We start from the raw sequence: 16410 nt of genomic DNA, 5'->3' as shown, positions 1-16410 counted from the left end.
AAATCTACCCGGACGCCGAAGAAAAATCTTGCGAAAGGATAAAAAACTATAGATATGATACTAGCGCGAGATCCTCGCTTTTATCGTGATCTAGGATAGCAAAAGAGGGTTGCGAAATCCTGCAGTGTATCGTACAACATAGAGGGATTTTGTGAAAACCATATATATAAATATATAAGAATTACATGCTTTTTTGGACTGATTTGTAATGAAGCTACGTAATGATTTGATATATATAATACATGTATGTATTTATTCTCATTTGAGGGGAGTTTATATACACATTTCCTGTATATCAGGTGCTTTATGAAATATTTTTAGGGAGATGAATAGGAAGGAAATTGAGGTGTACCCTATGTATCATGGTTATATAACATTACACGAACCCCTATGCAACAATTTGATGTAGAAACCACAGCGGGATTTGTATTATATTTATTTAAAAATACATGGCACATAATTGTGTGGGTTATATGAAATATGTACACATATCATATGTATACAATATTATATTTAATAACATCAAGATTAACACTATATTGTATATATATAAAATGTTTTTATTTATGTATATTTATTTTTTGTTATAAATCACATTTTCTGTCAATATCTTTTAGCTTTAAAGAATTAATATTGTACATTGGTACCACTGTAAAAAATATTTTCCCCACAAAGATAATCTTTATTTATATTGAAAGTCCATCTTTCTAAAACATTTCCTTAAATAATATATATATATATATATATATATATATATATATATATATATATATATATATATATATATATATATATATTTTAATTTTATTTAATGATTGATTATATATTGTATAATATGACACATTTTTAAATATTATATTTTCAAAAAATATGTCGACGATATCAAAAAAACGTACATTACTGGATTAAAAGTTGTATTTTCACAGTAATAGGGGTTTTCATTTTTCTATTGATAAATTTGTTAATACAAAAAATTTGCCTTGAAATCGTTTTGGACACAAGTTTATGCATTGTATTTCAGGAATTTTAGTCTCAGCTCAATATTAAAAACCTGTGTTAGGAAAAGTATGTCATCCCTTTTAATATTTTTGCAGACTCTATAAAACATTAAAATTATTAAATTATTATACGAAAACAGATAATGTTAAATATATAAAAAAATTATTATTTAACGCTTTGTTTCACAGTATTGCAAATTTACAACAAATTCCTAAATTTTGGCTTCATAAATTCCTTAATTTCATAATGATGCATATTTGCAACATACTGTTTATTTTTTCCTTATTATATAGAGTAATATTTAGCCGTTAATATTTTTTCTATGATAAAAAAAAATTATAAAAGGAAAGGTTAGAGAAATTTATTAAAAAAATTATTGAAAAATTAAATTTTTTTGAGGAAACTAAAAAAAATATGATATCAAATATTTTTAATTAATATATTTTTTAATAATTATTAATATTTAAGATTACCATTAAAATAACAAGAAACATGCTATTTATATTTTTGATATTTAAAAAAAAAAGCCGAAAATAGTTTGTGGCTCTTTTATATTTAAGAATTCTAGAATGATTTTAGTTTATTTTGCTGTATATTTGAAAAAATATTTTTTTTAAATAAGCTGAAATACTTTATACTATCAATATGTTTTTGTAAAAATTAAAATATTGGTTAGGAAATACTGTATTTTAATATTCGATATTTTAAAAAGTTGGATTTTGTATAAATCCTACTCAGAAATCAATTCATAATTTTACATATAAATAAAAAAATGTAATTAGTATTTAGTATAATTAAAAAAGATAATTTTCGATCAGTAATAATTTAAATATGTTAATAATCTAGTTATAATAATTTGCTATTTAATAGCGTAATAACATGTTAAGTTAATCATATATTTACTACAATCTTGCAAATTTGAAAATATTTAATATAAATTGTTACGGTGAATCTAAATACATTTTCATATTTAACTTCCACTAAATATATTATATGTATAGTTTTTATTTTGAAAATGCTAACCAAAAAAAAAAATAGAATACGACAAATTCAAATGATTGAAAATGTACTGTGGCATTCTTAAACAGCGTAAAATAATACTTGTATCTTATTTAAATAGATAAGTTTAAGCAATGTTTTTCAACGTAAAAGTGATTTAAAATAAATGCGGTTCTATAAATTTAAATTATTAAAAAGCTAAATAATACAGATAAAACTCACTTGTCTCACAAATTTATTTATTTATTGTAAATATTTCGTTGTAAAATGACAAGCGTAAGCCCAATAAACACGATCACCAACTACAAATAAATAGTGAGACACCAGACTGAAATCAATATATTAAATTAATTAAAAATAATATTACATCTTATAATGCATAGATGGAACTATGCACAACTTAATTGTATTTAAATTATTTATCACGATAATCATCTGTGAAATTAGAAAAATCTATGAAAACCTAATCTGGGGTGATTGGAATAATAATTATATTATATAATAATCACTAATACCGATCACCTACACATAATATTAATGTTATTTGCGCCTAGTTTTTTTTGCGCCTAGTAGTCACATTAGTTATTGGTCTATCGTACTTTTAAGTTAAATCGAATCTATAAAAATATTTTTTCATACTTCTATAAACATAAAAAAAAAACAATTTTCAACATCCTTATCTTCCAAATTTTTTTGATTATTTATAGCTGAAAGTAATTTATTTATAAATAAGTATAACATTAAAATTAAAAAATTAAAAAATAAACCCAAGTAATAACAATGTTGCTGACATCTGAGCTAGTGAAAAGGTCAGGACTAAGGTGTTGAGGATCATATACATATAATATATAGTACATGTATTTTTTTTATTTGATACAAAATGTAGCACCAGAAAAATACCTGATTTAAATATGTATAATAGTATGTAACACAATATTTACTTGGAACTATTATAGGAAAAACATGTTAAAAATTATGCGAGCTTCATAAATTATGATTGAGGCTCAATGATTGCTATAATCTATTTAGGGTCAAAAATGCTACTCTTGATAGACATTTGGCAATCACTGTCCATAGAAGCTATACTTATTCATCTTCGACATACGACACGGATCCATGTGCCGTAAATCCGGCTTAAGCCTCTGTCAGTGCGGAATAAATATATTGCGTCCGACGCCGCGTATTCGAAATGTCCATTTGATTGAGAAGTCCTAAGCTGCCAAAGGGTGGGTTTCCCCTCCCTGCGGTCGTGGCACCCCAGTACGATAATTTGGCACAAAGAAAAATACATTAGGGGCTCTGCAAAAAATAAAAGAAATAAAGCGCGACTTCATCTTTCCGCGTCTTTTAAGGGATGAATGCGAATCTTTTGTGTTGTCGAAGATTAGCGTAATGGCGTCGTTTGCGGCAATTACAAAAATTAACCAAAGGAAACCGGAGACTATAAATAGAGCCGGTAAACGGCTTTGTAATTTGGGCGTAGACTATTATTAATACATCAGACTCGTTATGGTGCAAGTTTAATAATTTATTTAATATAATTTGTCTATCTATCGTGTAATATATAGAAAAAGTTTTTATAATACAGTTGGCATTGTTTCTATTTACGTAAGCATTGAGATTGGTCAATCGGTAATTGTCAATGTATATTATACAAGGTTGTGAAAGTAATTGGGTATACATTTCATTTAAAACTGTATACTAAACGGCATAGCAATCGAGATCTGTTTCAGTACCAGGGGGCGTAGCTCAGATGGTAGAGCGCTCGCTTAGCATGTGAGAGGTACCGGGATCGATACCCGGCGCCTCCATTCCTTTTTTATTATTTTATAATTTTTTATATTAAATATAATAACAGAAGATGCATATAGTTTCATATATTTTAATGTAATAAAATTATTTTAATAAATAAATGTATATAACATGTCAAAAAATATTTTTTAACACAAAACTATAGAAGCAGCTGCGATAACAAACTGTGTATATATATTTAGAATAAATTATACATTGAATTTTGTGTAACAAAAATTTTATAAGTAATATGTATAGCAGACTATTTCTAAATTAGCCCTTACATAATATAAAACCATTTTTTTAAAATATGTAAATCATATAATTTTTAGTCATAGATCTAAAAATATTTTGTCAGAATAAAATTGAATAGAGGTAAGAATAAACAAAAAACAAATTCAACAAGCAAACAAAACACCACTATATTTTGTAGGTAAAAATATAAAATTATAAATTCGGGACTAGAGAGTAGGCCGAAAGTAAGGTGACCATATTTTGAAAATATCAAAGGAAGACACTAAAAATAAAAAGGGCATTTCAAAAATTTTTGTCCGAGAAGGATAAAGGACAGATTGCCACGGGAGCTAAAAAAATGTTGTCACAGATTTTTTGTTCAAAAACCATCTCGAAATCTTCTCTGTGGGAGCTAGAGAAAATGGTTCTTTTGGAAATTTCGTTCAAGGACAAAAAACGACAAAAAGAAGATAACATGTTTGAGGATGACAATCATCATCAAAAGAGGGCGTCTAGTCACTTTATTATTTAAAAATCAAATATTGAAATTGTTTATAAGTATACACTTTTATGAGGGTTGTTTATTATTTTTTTCGGATTTAAAAAATAAAGTTTAAAGAAAATTCAACATAAGTCTATTTTTTCCCATTTTTTAATGAATAACTTAGGATATCCACACTAGAATATAGAGTAAGGCAAATTCCTAGTAAAAAATAAATTTAAAAAATTCTATTTGTATAGAAATCCTATTTATTAAGACCAACAATTTTAATGAAAATATGAAAGCGTAATTTAAAACATTTTAAAGAGCTTGTATTTGTGAAAAAAATGTCATTTACGAGATAATATTTTATACGTACAAATAAAATAATAGTAATATTATGGGAAACATCATGTAAAAGCTATAGAAATATACAAATTATAATAACAAAAATACCTTTTTGTAAATGTTGTATTAAAATAATGCATTAATAATCAATCAATGAATTAGGTTTATCACATAATAGGTAATAAACTTTTAGTTTCTTAGTCTCGTGTCTTCATGTATTGCAGTAGCACGTAATCGGCCATCAGAGCGTCGCTGTTCAGCTCAATTTTCAACTTAAAAGTTAAAAATAGCACATTTGCCTTAGAAATGGCAGGCAGAATGATATGTGCAAAGATCACATCGCTACTGTTTTTTTGTGACAGATATACACATGTATTTTCTGTTTTTTGTGGGATCTTATTCTTGAAACTCGTGTTGATGACTATGACTAAAAATGATCATTCATTAAAAATTGCAAGAAACAAGATGGGATCACACAAAGACTTTCTTTTGTGGGGGATCTTATTTTTGAAACTCGCGAAACTGTGACCAAAATGGTCATTCATCAATAAGGATAAACTAGACAATGGTGTAAAGAATGGAACCATACGAAGAAAAAAGGATTTCCCATTAATTACACGCAAGGATTCTCCAGTGTATTGAATGAATATTTCTTTGTTACGAAACGGTCACGGGAAACAATATATCACCGGAAGACAAAAAGCAGCGTATGGCGACAAATTCCCGTTACACAATTCGACCTCGGAGATATCCATCAAGAAAATGTCACTTAATGACGTATATATATTTCGTTGTTCTAAGAAAGGAGTGCAACGGTTGGCTAAACGAGTTATTGGTCAGCACGTTTTGCAACCCTGAATACACAAGACTGGTCTTCAATGGGGACCGAGTAGACACCGGCAGACACTCAGATATTAAAATTGCAGTCAAATATAAGCAAATTGCTTGATTAGAGATACAAATAATTAATTTCAATATTGGCATTAGTTTTTATATCAAAGTAGCACATGTTTTCATACAGACTCTCAGAAAACAAAGCGTACTATGAACCTATCCCACGGTTACTATTTACATATACCCACGTACGAAAATATACACAACTAAAAATAAACAATCCCAAACACAACTTGGCACCACCACCGGCGGCTCAGACAACTATCAAACTTTACAATCGAACATAAACGTTGAAATATTTTATTGCATCAATCCGAGCAAAGAACCAGCCAGCATCCGCATCGGCCCTTATTGCAACTACCGTACCTAGGTACCGCTGCTACTTTTCTTCCTATTTACGATTTTCCTCTCCTTTATCCGTTTGTAAACTGCTTCGGCGGCTTCACTGGCTGTGAATTATGCGAATCGATTTCAATACATGAATACAAATTGATTTTCGGGAAACTCGACCAATAAAGCCCGAGTGACTACGGTGATGCGGAGTTACGAGCGACTTAAGTAACGAGAACCACCCCGAAACGCCTTTTAGCCCCGGGCATTTATTAAAACGCCGTAGGGATTGCGTAGAATGTGTGATGTTTAATGAAAGGACACACCGTTTAATGACGCGGCGAAGGGAAGTCGTTTTTATGACAGATGGTCGACATAGAAAGCGTTTCAGGACGAATGATGAAAAAATGGTAGAGATCCACACGATAATAACCGTTATGAGGATTTGAAGGGATTCGAAAAATCGAGAGCTTACTATACATGGTATGGAAGTGATATGGAAATCAGCAAAGTTCATAGCGTTGGTGTGGAATATTTTCTTTTTACTTATCCTTTATATACCTATAATAAAGGATGCGGCTATAGACATGGCCGCCGAGAGCAAACCCGCGCCCTGGGAAAACAATGATTCCGGGCCTCATGACATAAATGGCATTTTATATATTTTTTAACATCGTAATATAATTTCTTGATATACTTAACCCTTCATATGCTACAAATAAATATAAAAATTAGCCACCGTTGTAACATATTTTAATTAATATTCACATCTTAAACATACGTTTCATGTAAATAACAATTTAATTTTAAAATTACAACAAAATTATTATGTTATAATGTATGTTAATTATAAAAAAATATAAGTAACAATATTCTTACTTATAATTTACCATATAAAAATATTATAAAATAAATACAAAAAATATACAATAATAATAAGATTTATATACGGAAAACTTTTCATTTCCACCGCGTCGAAACGGCCCGTCTTCATCCCCAACATTTCAGCTGATATTGGCGCATTCTACCCCAAGATTTGTGAAAGTTTAATAGTTCACCTCATTACGTCTCGGATAATTACTCCTCGAGGGTTTCTCTCCGGGAGGCTGGGCCTCCTCCCGACCTCGACAAGACCGTAGTCTCGCACAAACGCGCACTAATGAGCAATATTTGTATACTACCCTCGATTCTTTCCGAAACTTCCTCGATATTCGGAGGGATGTTTCTCATTCGAGAGGGTGTAGCTGGCATACGTTTAAAGTTTCAAGGAATAAAGGGAGCCCGTCGACGTCTTCCCTTCCCATTTTTGTCTTTGGATTCCGATGGCAACTCCTCGAAGATTCTCCTTTGAGCGATCTAATTAAATTCTTTCGTCTCCTGGGCAAAGAACGTATCGTTCATATGGCATGAATAATTATGTATAAATGTTTTTTTATTTATTTTTAAAGTCAATATCATCCCCCTTTTTAATATAATCTTGCACTGAAGGCATGTTTGTGAAAATTTGTTTGACATCAAACAGTCGTAAAATCAAATAATGCATTTCGTAAATATTTTTTAAATGTAAAAGGCAATCCATAAGTCGCTGTCATTTAAAAAAAAGATTTAAATTTGACATTTATAAAATTACATATTAGTAAAACATTATATAAGGATTGATATTTTATTTTTGTTGAGAAAAATAAGTTTTTAAAAAGATTAAGACATTAAGGGACGAATCAGATATTTCTATCGTTGAGAAAACTTTATGTTGATAATGTCTTAATCTTAGGCAAAGATTTATATAAAAGTTTAAGATTTTGATCCCGTTATTCAGTTGGTTGTTAAAGCTTAAATTTATTCGTATTTAACAGATAATTATTCTGGTCATTTTTTAGTTGTTCGATTATTTTTTACATTGTCATAGATACATTATCAAAATCTTCAATATTTTTGGGAGCAACTACTGGAATATTTTTCATAAAAATGTATTAACCTAATCAGCTGCTTATTTTAATTTTTTTTTAATTTTTGATTTTAAGGCTGTGAACATTTCTAGTGTTAAAGTAGTGTTTATTTAAGATTACTTTGTCGGTAGAAAATCAGTTTTGGGCAAATATATTTGTATATTAATACACTAACTAATTTATGAGTTTCTTACATTATTTTTATACACTTGTATTGAATTGAATCACATAACATTAAATGTTTTTTCCCTTCTCTATTGTATTGTGTTTTGGTACATTAAACATGAATATATGTAAATGTTATTCCTCTCAATGATACAGCGACTTATGTGCAATATATATGCTTTATTATTATCATATTTTATATTATAACAAGCAGTATAGCTTATTACAATAAAATTGTATACTTATACTCTTGTATTGAATTACAAAGAAAAGTGTTTAAAAAACATGGAAAAATTTCCATTTGAAAGTAAAGAAAATATGGCGCTTCATCCATAGAATGGCCACAAAAATAAAATAAAAAAACTAGACGAGCTGCTGCTGCCAAGAGAGAAAACTCTCCAGGATATAAGAAATATAACGCTCCGTCAGTTTTTCGATGTCTATCCCCCGTCTTTATTCCATCCTTTTTTAAATCCACCCTCATTGTTTTGGGCGGAATACAAGGGCGGAATGCCCGCCCACCGAGCGGGTGTACATTTCAACGGTTCATTGATTATTAAAATTCGGGTCGGACTCGGGTTACGTCGCGTAGATAGATAGTCTTCTTTTTCGGAGACAAGTTATAAATCAATCGTGAGGGTGAAGTCAGGTGGAAAAATGAGCGATGAGGGATGGATGAGCGTCTGGAATATTTTTCGCTCAAAATAGGCAAAAGAGATACGGTGGCTGCTGTCGATAAACACTTTCATCCCTCCACTACGCAGATGACGTAGTGCGTGCAGTTTGCGTTCTATATCGATAATAAACAAGCTGATACGGTTTTATAGCGCCGAGGCACGATTTTCCATATCGAAAGCGCATAATAATGATAAATCAATGAGATTTTGATTTAAATTAAAGCGTATAGCCGGTCTTGGGGTAATACGTTAAACATTGGGGGGTTGTGTGAGCAATTATTCCATCCCTGTGTAACTAACCGCCGTTATTGATCAAAGTTAACGCCGCGATTGATTTTAATCAAGCCACGATGGAAATGTTTACAATCGCCGATGTACCTTGAATTTATGACCGCTGATGGTAAATCACGCAATATCCTCAGGTTAGGGCGCATCGGGGAATAGGGAGTTGCAATCGCATCGGGGGAACGTACATGAATAATTCGATTAGTTTCTTAAGCGATCGAGAGAAACGTTGAGATTTGACTTGGATAGCAATATGATGTATCAAAGAACGACAATTTAAGCTAAGTGAGCTGTATAAATAAATATATGTTTTTAAAATAATTTAGTAAATTTAAAATATAGGGACTGTAATTTTTAGGATATTATTGGCATATACCAGGTATGAAACATATAAGTGTAAATCTCAAGCTAAACATATTTTATCAGATAAGACATATGGCAATTGACTTGTAGTTAATTATGATGATTGATGTATTAAAAAACCAGTATATGTAATTTAATGTATTTTCATCTCTAACGATTTTACATAAGAAAATTGTAGTTAATACAAAAACAGCTAAGAACAATTTTGAGATTTATTTATTGTAAATCTCCCGCTGCAACAACGTAAAACACTAGACAGAAATCTAAGTCTGTAAATCGGTAATAGCTTATATTTTTAATATTTATAAACTGCAATTATATTCTAGCCAGGCCAGAGGGAGGGAGGAGAGGGGACAAATTCCCAAAAAAATAATAACAAGAATATATTTATAAAAAAAGTAAAAACCGACCTCAAATAATGAATCTGAACTAAACTAAAAGTTCCTTTAGCCCTTTTTATACATAAAATAAATCAAAGGAGCGGAACATTGCCTTCAAAAGCACCCACTTTCAAGGTAACATTATTATTCAAAGGGACAGATTGAAGTTTTTTGACGCGGCTCCGTTTGTGTTAAAATTTGTTTGCAAATTATTGTTGACTTTATTGCTTTTCAAACGTTTAAAAAATATTATCCATGGGAGGAAAAATTCAAAAAATGTAAATTAGTAGCAGTAAACAGATCGAATACCTAAGAAAATAACTATAAAGAAATAAATTTAGATTGAATACCTAAAGAAATAACGAAAAATCAATAACAGCACCAGCTGAATTATATGAATTTAATGTATTTGTTGATTTAATGCAACAAAATAAGTAAATAATACATTCAGTTTTGTGGTTATTTCTAAAAGAAAATCTTGAAAAAAATGATCTCGAATCTATCCTAAAAATATTTTTTTTAAATATGTAATTTTAGGAAATCATATTGTAATACATTTTCACCAGTTACCAGTAAAAATATAAATTATCTGGCAGGTGCTAGTAAAATTATAAAATTTCAACTTTCTTATATGTAGTAATATATATTCTTACATATTTATCATTATTTATTTACATCCAATGTATAAATGTTACAGCGAATGTGTATTTTTTTGTCAAGTTATATTTTCACTTGTAAAGTCCAAATATATTTTTACTAGTAGATATATATTTCTACTAGCAAAAATATAATTTAAAATATATATACACTAAATTGTATATGAAGCTCAATTTGATAGTTGCGAAACGTCCATTTGCTGTTCAAAAAAATAACCTAATGAAAGTTCTAAAACTATAATTAGTTTTTGAACTTGCATTAGGTCAAGTCCATAATACAATCTAAGCCAATTCATCTGTCAGTGGAAAATAAGCGGAAGAATACGTACAGACAGACATCGCATCTCACATATTGTTCCATAGTTTATCTGCATTTCGATATTACACCATGTTTTAAAAATATGATAGCTAGCCTTACCGATATTACAATAGACTTCTAATATAAGAGGGCTGATCAAAGTATATTCAAACCGAATTTTGGTCAATAGGAGAGCGCAAAAACAATTATCACTTCTCAGAAGGCAAAAATTCACGTCAAAAGCAATAAAATCGTGTCGGAGCCGTCGCAGTGGGAACGCTCGGTAACGAGCGTTCCCACTGCGACGGTGACGGCACGATTTTATTGCTTTTGACGTGGATTTTTGTCTTCTGAGAAGGGATAATTGTTTTTTGCGCTCTCCTATTGGACAAAATTTGGTTTAGATGTGCTTTATTCCATATTATTGTTATAGAAAGTAGACATGGATTGTAAATTCACTATATGGCAACACTGAGCAGCAAAACAAACACGACTAATTATCAGATAAATATTTTAAAGCCTAATTAAAACATTTCGCATAAAATATGATTTCAGAAAATATGTAGCAACGGTGGCTATTTTGTCATCGTGAATAAACTTGTTCGATTTTATTTTAGGTATTGATCATGATATTTATTGATGTATATGTAAGAAAAAATCAAAAATTATAATTATATAATATCCATAGGCAGTATAGAAATGTACGATGTATTTGAACCTAAGTCTTTCAGGTATTAGTTACTGACTTATACCATTAACAATGGAAGACATAGACATTTTTATAATTTAATAAATTAATAACACAATTTTTAATTAAAAGTAACTAACAATATTTTTTAAAGTGGTATATGTTAATAAAATAACAAGAAAAATAACAAATGGCAATATAAGAATTTTCTACAAAAATATTACTAAACATACCATTAAATTAATTCATTTTTAACACACCCACCAATATTTTTACCACAAAGATAAGATAATTTATATGTATAGTCACATAATGATTTCATGTTAGATATTATCAAAAGTGTTAATAACTAACGAAATTTTAAACTGCTTCATCGTTTATTTACTTTTGCGTTGTTATATATTGAGTTGAATTAAAAACAGTAATTTTGTTTATTTAAAGAAAATATGCACGTGACTGTAAAACATTTTAAATTGAGAACCATGGATAACAAATCACACGTTGGCACAGACTGATCAAAAAATTGTTTTCAAAATCCATCGATGGGTTAACATATTTTACGACGAATCTTAGGTTAAATGATTGGGAATTATTTAATTTTTTTTACTGTAATGTATTGTTAGATACAATACTACAAATTTTATCATCTAATCATTTTAACATAGCTTAAAAAAATAAAAAATATAGATGCCTTTGGACTACAAAAGGTTAAATATATAAAATTAAAATATTCGATTATATATTATTTGAGAAACTTTGTTATTTAAAAATTATAAATATACATGTATGTTATGTGTTCGTATATTTCGTATTATTAACGATCATTGCAGACAAGTGCCACTCGAAAGGGACAAACGGTACGAGTGTTTCCAATTACTCCAGCCTTTCGCAACACATCTCTTCGAGAGAGCAATAACGAACATTTTCGACAAATATGAATTTGGTTGATTTATGATAGTGTCTGTCATTTTATATCATGTCACGTACATATAATATGTGTACAGTAACCGTGCGCGAATTTAATTAACAATCGTCGCGAGTATCTCACTCTCATTATGCTCCAGACACAAACACAAAACGTGTCTCACCATAGCAAATACAGAAAAGCAGGGGTAGCACACGGACATTGATTGACACTGAATGACAGGTTATTGGACACGCGATGATATAATCCAATATCGGACTGTAAGGATGCGAAACTGATATTTTCGTTCGCTCTAGGGGACACACGCCATTTTTTCTTCGTGTATAATATAAAACACGATAAGGAGAAGAGGGTGCCATAATCAAATTTATCACCCCCTCGCGAGACGAATGAGGGGAAAAATGCCACCACGGGCGTTCGCTTGTAACTTCTGAAAATTAAAAAATGGAAAAGTTTTTAACATTACAGCTGCTAGACATCTACGGGTGTAGATCGGCGTCTGAAGGCGATCTAATTAAATTCTTTGAGGTCTCACCTTTGTCCTCTGTAGAGGGTCTCGAGAGAGCGGGGCTAATTATGAGCTCTGCAAGCAATTGCCTCGTCGGAAGTGAAACGTCATGTGAAGTGGTTTCCGGCGCAAAGCTCACTTCCGGAGAGTGTAATAACGCGACGGTTATTATAACGGCTAAACGTTAACTAGACGAGCAATTTTAAAATAAAATTCAAAGAGAATTTTTAATCAGGATATTATTTTCATTTTGTAAACATAAAAAACAGAGCTATCTATACAAAGTATTGTCTCTATTAATTTTTTTTTTTTTTTTTTTTTTTTTTAAATGTTTATTTCAAAAATAATTTAGTTTTATACAAGTTATAAATTACATGTTTCTGGCTTTTAGCCATTATCATGTTTACAAGCGAAATTACAATAGTTTAAATAAAAATAGAGGCAACAATATGCAATATTTAATAAGTAAAATTTAAGGAGAAAATACTAAAACCTTTATACAATAAGAAAAAGAAAATAAAATAAATAAAATATAAGATACATAATTAAAAATAACACTTACGAACTGGGGATATTGAAGTTGTGGTTACAGATTTGCTATCAAAGCATTATGTGCTTAGGCATTTTATGTTTATACTTGAAATTTAGTGTGACTTTGTCATAGTTACCAATTTTTTATTAATTTATTAATATAATACATTTCTATTGTTAAATATATGAGAAAATTTTCAACTCTACATTGATATTTTTTCTTTTGCCTACCCTTCGCATAAAAGATATTCAACACAACTATAGTACTAGCAACTCATACAATAGTTTATCGTAAAGAATCACACGTGAATTTTTCGCTACGATTTCCTCTCCACAGGGAATAATGAACCGATTTATTTCCAACACTAAAACTACTTCCTAGTTCTGTGAACCCTTCACCACCGGATATTGAATCTCAGACCGCAAGTCTGCGCCAGAAGTGTGTAACCGAGTATCTGCAATTATACTACGTGCGAGAAAACCTCATTTAACCTCAAATTAATCCCGTTTAACCTCAGCTAAAAAACAATCTACCCACAAAAGTGTTTAATAAATCTAATTTTTTATGCGTTTTGCGCATTACGTCGCGTAATTTATGTCATATTTAATCTGGCCGTAATTACAGCCTCCTCGGCGGTCGAGGATTAGGAAACAATCCTATGGTATAAATTGCACTTGTAACCCCCCGCCCCCATCTTATTTTCCCTAGCGGGGTCACAATAGTTTGATTTACTATACGACAAAAACATATCTGTGCTGCAGGGGGTGTGGTTGACCCGCTAATAAACAACGTTCGGGGGGTTTGTTTCACCCCTAAAGCGCTCGAGTTCCTTACAGAGAAATTTGATTATTGAATCTGCGACGTACGCAGAAGAGGCGCGTAATTCGATACTCGTTATAACGAGAGGAAATTATTAAAATATAATACAATATATTGTAGTACGAGATAATCGGATTATTTTATTTTATTGTAAAATGTTTATAAAAGTTTAGGTAATTTGTAAGCATTTTATTTTTACATCAATGAAACAATATTCACATATTGCATATTTAAAATATTTTGTATTAAATGTTACATGAGGATATAATGTTTATTAATATTTATGCTTTAATAAAAGTTTATTTATGACTTAATATAATAAAACAGTAAAACGCGTGTCTGTCACAAAAACTTCTCACACATAGTGAACAGTAACGACGACGTGACATTTGCACATATCATTCTGTGTGCCATTTCTGAGTAAACAAACTTTAAAGTTGAGTTAAACAGCGACGTGCTGACGACCAATTATATGCTAAATTGAGAAACGTGAAAACGAAACCGCCGAAGAAACCGAACAGCGACGTACGTGCTACTGCGATATGTAAAAACAAGAGACTAAAAATATTGTATATATCCAAGTATTGAAATAAAATGGTGATAACATCAAACTTATTTTTTATTATATAAAAAAAATCATTTTTCATATTCTAGATAAATTTTTAAGGCTATTTAAAAAAATGCATAAAGTATTACCAGAACTTATGATGGTTCTGTATACATATTCATGCACCAAAACGAGTTTGAGAAAAATTACTTATTCAAGTAATGATTCGTTCCATTTACTAGTACTAATTAAATGCGGTTCATTTTATCAATATTTTGTATGGTAACTTCAAATGTGTTTCTAAAAAGATATAATTATTAGACTTTAAAAAATCAGCTAATTAAAAACTAGTTATTGATTGCGTTTAGAAATTTCAAATGACACCACTGGTTGTTATCTCGATTATTTTCCATTTTAATTTGGCAAGCCTTCTAAATTTAGAGTGCATAAATATGGGCTTTTGGCGAATTTAGGGAGTAAAAATAGTCAAAAGATAATTACGGGAGTGGGGGCCGTGGAGCAAGAGTGAGCAAGAGGAAATAAAAAAAATTACGGCATATGTATTCGCATTTAGTTGTAAACACTAGGGATCACTTGCATTGTATATTACATTATTTTATTACAACTGTTAAAGCAAAATCAGAAATCTCACAGAGAATGGTGCCAATGTATTTATTTTCAATATTTTTTCAAAAACCTTAATGTTTCATAGCCAATTATATAATTGTATTACAAATTAAATCAACTTAATTTACAGTTGAAAGAAGATCAAAATAATTCTGTAATTTATATGTTTCGTCACAAACATATAAATTACATAATAATTCATAGAAGTGCAAAAAAAATTTACAAAGAAGTTTTCAAAATTCAAGTTGAAAAAAATGTCAATATTTTGAGAACATTTATATTCATTTTGATAATTTAGATAAAAAAACGTAAGATATGTATAGTCAGACTATGCGCTTGTAAAGGGGAACCCCATTATTATGTCCAATGCTGTATAGTTGAATATAAACATATATCTACTTTGACACATTCCTGCATCAAACATATATTAGTACCCCAAACTAAATTTTTTTTTTTTAATAAATTAAATATATGTAAATCAAAAGAATTTAAATTATTAAAATAAACTGTTGTTCTTTAATAGTTTAAATTTTACTATCAGCAATGTATTTGTTATTTTGCTTTTCGATAAACTTTGGTTATTAATTTATATTAATTAAAAATATTATTGGATTTCTTTGTTGAATATACTGATCATGTAATGAATTGAGTTTTCCAATCACACCACTCGATCGTAAAAAATGATAAAAATACAGTGGTATCCAACATTTTCGTCGCGGATTCACGTGCTAATGGGAACGGGACGCAGCACGCGCCCCGACGCCAATAAACTGCGGCCAAATGTAAATGAATCCTGTGGGCCCACAACCGATGAATTATTCATATCAATTAGATTATTGGATTGTGCCCCGTTTCGAATTATGCCGACGTCTCTCTGACACTTCCTCTTCCGGAAACACGACCGCATGCGACACTTGT

General features: G+C 30.0%; 1 protein-coding gene and 1 non-coding gene across 4 annotated transcripts in view; one reads left to right on the top strand and one right to left on the bottom strand.

Annotated features, from left to right (window-relative positions):
- LOC148236463 (uncharacterized) overlaps positions 1-16410 on the bottom strand; it is a 415732-nt gene that overhangs the window by 117643 nt on the left and 281679 nt on the right. The gene's annotated exons all lie outside the window — the stretch shown is intronic.
- Positions 3737-3809, top strand: TRNAA-AGC (transfer RNA alanine (anticodon AGC)). Its single transcript has one exon. It is a non-coding gene; the product is annotated as a tRNA-Ala (tRNA).

Source organism: Plectrocnemia conspersa, unplaced genomic scaffold (genome assembly GCF_051122295.1).
Source record: "Plectrocnemia conspersa isolate PC_06_02 unplaced genomic scaffold, ASM5112229v1 ptg000003l, whole genome shotgun sequence".
In the NCBI taxonomy this organism is placed as follows: Eukaryota; Metazoa; Arthropoda; class Insecta; order Trichoptera; family Polycentropodidae; genus Plectrocnemia; species Plectrocnemia conspersa.
This window is presented reverse-complemented; position numbering and strand designations above follow the sequence as displayed.